The sequence below is a fragment of the Camponotus floridanus genome, unplaced genomic scaffold, assembly GCF_003227725.1.
Source record: "Camponotus floridanus strain SB8 unplaced genomic scaffold, Cflo_v7.5 scaffold198, whole genome shotgun sequence".
Classification (NCBI taxonomy): Eukaryota; Metazoa; Arthropoda; class Insecta; order Hymenoptera; family Formicidae; genus Camponotus; species Camponotus floridanus.
The window spans coordinates 84,805-90,804 of record NW_020229323.1 but is presented as its reverse complement, the minus strand read 5'-3'; positions in this window follow the sequence as shown (position 1 = coordinate 90,804).

Below are 6,000 nucleotides of genomic sequence, written 5' to 3'. Positions count from 1 at the left end.
GATCGCTTCTCGATTTTTTTTTTGAATAATCAACATACAAATTAAATCGACTCTAAATTTTTTTTGAATAACCAGCACACGAATTAAATCGTCTCTGGAATACTTTTCGAATAGCCAACATCAGAATTAAATCACCTCTGGATTTTTCTTAAACCAGCACACGAATTAGATCGCCTCTGGATTTTTTTAATTATCAGCTCACGAATAGATCGCCTCTGAAAAAAATATTTTAATAACCAGAGCGTACATGCAAACCGCATCTGGTATGAAATATTTCTAAAAACAATCAGCACACGAATTAGATCGCCTATGGATTTTTTTAAATTATTAGCACACGAATAGATCGCCTGTGAAATAAATATTTTAATAACCAGAGCGCACATGCAAACCGCATCAGGTATGAAATATTTCTAAAAACTACCAGTCCACGAATGAATCGCCTCTGGGATAAATATTTTTTAATTAATAACTAGAGCGCACATGCAAACCGGTAAAAACTGGTAAAATATGTAATCTGTACGCATGTGTGTGTGTGTGTGTGTGTGTGTGTGTGTGTGTGTGTGTGTGTGGGTGGGTGTGTGGGTGGGTGGGTGTGTGGGTGTGGGTGGGTGAGTGTGTGGGTGTATGTATTTACGTAATATGTATAAAAGTGATGCAAGAATTACATGGGGAAGCGAGGTAATAAAAACGAGCGAAATAATAATAGGAGCGAATGCGATAGAAATAGCACGAGAAACGAGGATTCGAGTTCGAAAATCGGATCTTTCTTTCACACTATTATTTTTCTCTCGCTCGTATCTATTATTGTCTCCCTCGCTGTTATTATTGTCTCGCTCGCATCTATTATTGTCTCGCTCGCTCCTATTATTGTCTCGCTCGTATCTATTACTGTCTCGCTCGCTCTCGATTCTTGGATCCGCTTATCTTTTCGAGCTGTCTATCACGATTGTCAAGTGTGACAGAGAAAACAAGACTATGAGTAGAGAGCGAGCGAGATGATCTATCATCAAAGAGTTCCGAAGTCTTTTACAATCGATTTCTTCGCTTCCTCTATTCATTTGCAATTCACGGAAATGTAAACATCTTATAAAATAAAAATTGAAACTTTTATTTTTAATTCCATCTGTAAAAATAATTTCAATGAATTCATGAGATTTTTACGATTAAAATGATATCAATCACGGCGTAAATCGGGTAATTTTTAATTAATCTGATAATACAAGTTTCATAATTATATATTTAACTAAATTTATGTCGCTTATATCGTGTTTGATCTTATTTTAATTGTAACATTCTCATTATTCTATTAAAATTACTTTCAAATGAATAAAAAATGCATTTTATTTTCTGACATATATTCGTGAATATTATAAATAAAGTCTCATGTCAGAAAATGCATTTTTTCGCTCGAAATCGACAACCGAAAAGAGAGCGCTAAGGCATTCCTATTGTTTCTCCGAGCCCGTTTTTATGGCCGGAGTTCGCCGGACTGAACGATATTTCTCAGAATACAGTGGATTTTCCGACATAGAAATATTCGCGAATAATATTCACTAAAACGTATCGTAATTTCGGCAGCCAAATCGACGTCTTATCGCTACGGACTTTTCCTCACTATTTCCCAGTTCGCAATTCTAATCGACAGTCCAATAGTTCGACAGCATAATTAATCATAGATCGAAAATAATTAATCATTTTGCGAAGACGGATCTTGTATGCGAGCGATATGTTCGATATTTGATAGCCGACGGCGGCCGGAGATCTTTCTCTTCCGGCGTTTCGCCTATTTCTTCCGCGCAAGCAGCTTAAATTTCACTCTCGGTCGTACTTTTGCGATTATTTTGCACCGCGACACATTCGACAAACGCAAATTATTACTTACTACTCTGTATTCACCGGGGTAATAAGCGCGACGAAGACGCAAATACTCTAACGCACACAATACGACATAATACAATAGACGCACATTTAACAATCGACGACGACATCCACGCAATCAGACACAAAAATCGCTCCGAGATACTTTGCGGGAATATTCCACGCGGCAACGACAGCGATACGACACGAGCGGTGTACGCTTTTCGCGATTCTTCGCGCACGCGGTCGATATTCGGCGGTCGATAGCTACGCGTATTGAACACCTCAAAATCCGGAGAGAGACCAACGTTGCCTTATCAATTAATGCCTGCAATATGATTGTCCGCTTTTCCTCGGTCGCTTGCCTCCGATTGCTCGAAAATTCACAAAATATCAACGGCTCGGCACAGAGTCTGAGCGGTCGCGAAACACGAAAATGGCGACGGCGGCAGAACGGCCGGCCGGCGGACCGAATCGCGTAGGTGGCTCACAAAGAAAAGGATGGGCAACCTCACCGATACCTCGTTCCTCCTCGCTGGGGATAGTCCTCGGCGTCGTCCTTTCCTTCCTCACTACGGCGACAGACAGTACAATACAACGACAACGGACTACTTTTTCTGCGATTAGTTTAATCGAGCGCCCGCACCAGAGTGATCCCTGGATCTCTCTATCCAGGGTCGATAGCTGCGTCAATGACCGCGTAGAGGGGTGCGTAGCCCCGCGGCCAATCAAATCGCGGCACGCGAGAGATCCTGGCAAGAGCGCCTCGCAAGATGCGAGATATTTTGGCGCCTGGCGCGAAACGGCCTCAAATTGAAATTGCTGTCGCGGCTCATTTTTCATGGCCCGGTAGAGGTTCTGCCGTTGCTGTCTCTCTCTCTCCTTTCAGAGAGTGGCTCAGGTCGGACCTCCTTCTCCATTATTAAATGAAAGGTGATGTTACCCCTCGGCGTCCTGCGGCTCGATTTCTCGGGCTCTATTTCTTCCGCCGTTTGCTGTCGCCAGGTCGCAGGGCGCCTTTAGAAATCCCTCGATGCGCCTCTCGCCCTCCGGATCTTCTCCGGCGAGTTGCCCGAAATTCGCTCTATACAAAAAGAATGACAAATAAAATTAACAAATGCGTAATATAAGATAAGTTCGCTCGTCTCTCCGGGGAGTCCGATAATGTTCTCGCAAAGTGGCTTCTGGCGCGGCCGCTCAGCCCGCGCCCCGGTAAAATTATCGGGGCGGATAGACGCGCGACAGGACGGCAACGTCACATGGTATAATGATAAAAAACCGCAGATGAACACATTTTTGTATATGTTTATGAAAACATTTCAGGAAATTGCTGACGGTATTCAAATTACATTACCTGATAACAACATTATTATTGTGAAAGGTATAATATTAATGGGAACTTGCGATCTTCCTGCAAAACGTGATTATTTGAATTTTATTCAATTTAATGGCGATTACGGTTGTCATTCATGCTTATGTAAAGGTGAACACATTGAAATTGGTTCTCGAAGTCATGTACATGTTTATCTATTTGAAAATGAATTAACTCTAAGAACAGTTCAACAATCTATTGAATTCGCTAATAAAGCAAAATCAGACACACCCTTTATGGGAGTGAAAGGTCATACAGTCATTTCAAAAATAATGTCAGATTTTATTAATGGAATGACAATTGATCGTATGCACTGTGTTGATGGTGGCGTAATGAAAAAACTGATGACGTTATTTTTTTATCAAAAATACTCGGGTACTCCATTTTCTTTTTTATGCTGTTATAGATATTATTAATAGGCGACTAATAAGTATTAAACCTCCGAAGTTTATTCATCGCATGTCACGTTCAGTTACAGATTTAATGCATTGGAAAGCGTCAGAACTAAACTGTTTTTTTTTTACTATTCTATTCCTGTTTTCGAATATACAGGATGACCCATTTTAACTTAGGCAGCCAAATAACTCGAAAAATAAGCACACTACGAAAAAATGGTTACAATCAAAATTTCGTCATTTCGAGGGGGACGTACAATGACATGGACGTACAATTTGAAATCTTAAATGGAATCCCCTATTTTTCATTGCATATTCTTGTAGCTTATCTCGAGAGCTTTCCAAAACACTATAATTAAGTACCTTTTTATTAAGTACTTTTTGAGTTATAAGGCTTAAAATAATTTCTTAATTTTACATAAACCATAAAATATCTAGTAAACCATTCATTTTTCGATTATCTTACCTTCATACTTTTATGTACAAAATAATGAGAGGAATCAATTGGTGTAAAGAAAACATACAGTTGTTTTTAAGAAAAAATATGGAATTGTTAATTGCAAATTAATATTTTTTCTTAGAAACAACTATGTGTTTTCTTTACACCAATTGATTTCTCTCATTATTTTGTACATAAAAGTATGAAGGTAAGATAATCGAAAAATGAATGGTTTACTAGATATTTTATGGTTTATGTAAAATTAAGAAATTATTTCAAGCCTTATAACTCAAAAAGTACTTAATAAAAAGGTACTTAATTATAGTGTTTTGGAAAGCTCTCGAGATAAGCTACAAGAATATGCAATGAAAAATAGGGGGTTCCATTTAAGATTTCAAACTTGCCCCCCCTCACCGCCCAGGGGGAGGGGTGGGGGGGCTGATTTTAACGTCATTGTACGTCCCCCTCGAAATGACGAAATTTTGATTGTAACCATTTTTTCGTAGTGTGCTTATTTTTCGAGTTATTTGGCTGCCTAAGTTAAAATGGGTCACCCTGTATAATGCGCGCAGATTATTTCGAACATTATTTACGATTAGTTGTAGCAATAAAACTTTTAAGTTCTGATGTAATTACAAACTTTATGATACAAGTAGCTCAAGATTTATTACGATGATTTGTTCATGAATTTCAAGATATGTACGGAATTCAATTTTGTTCAATAAATATTCATGTATTGTTACATTTAGGGAATTGTGTAAAAAATTAGGACCCTTATGGGTTTATACATGCTACGAATATGAAGATTTAAATGGTCAATTATTAAAATTAATTCATGGTACACGTCACATCGATACACAATTAGCTAATTCACAAAATCAATTCATCAAAATGATTAGAATATTAGAATTATTGCAAAATATTAACATTAAAAATTTTTGTATGAGAAAAAAGAAACAAGTTAGGATTATACAATAGATATATCCATATTGTTATAGTGTTAGTAAATACAAAATACAACCAATTACAGATATTATTCGAAATGCATTTGATAATACAATAGTGAAATAACATATGATAATTTTACAATATATCAGTATTTCAGACTTCTTTACAATAACAAACTGTACGTATCTAAAATGTATAATAGAATTCTAGCAAAGTGAATCATCTATAATACGATATTATCAAAACAATGAAGGGAAATTAGGTTCCATTTACTGTTTTGTTAAGCTTTCAAATTGTAATCAGCTTATTTGTAATTGTTGTCATCAACATTATGCAATTATTAATGAAATTAAAAAACACGATGTATTTAACACTGCAGGCGATCGATTTGATTATTCTACTACACAATTTTTATATAAATGTTAAATAATCAATAATTTATATGCTGTTAAGGTGAATACTCTTATGACAACTTGTATTTATATGAATTTTGATAATCAAACATATGTTGCTTTTCCTATTAATAAAAAAGAATTTGAATGAGAAAAATTTGTTTAATTTTTTAATTTCTTTATCTTTTAATTTGTTTAATTTTTTTTATTTTTTTGACGACAATGGACAAATATGCATGCGCGCATTATATTTTCGAAAACAGGAATAGAAAAATAAGAAAAACACTAGTTCTGACGCTTTCCAATGCATTAAATCTGTAACTGAACGTGGCATGCGATGAAAAAACTTAATAATGGTTCATTTCGGTCATCATCGTTAATGACATTGTTAAGATCATTATCAATATTTTCATGATCGATATTATAAGTATTACCATAAATATCCGAATCATTACTTTCCTCAAAAGTTGAATTCGTATCATCCAGATCATTAGTAGAATCATAAGTCCTAAAATCGTATCTGATATTAGTATCTACTCTTTCTTGTGAACTACTTAAATTACATTTATTTTTATAAATAATAAAGGTTTTTATTTT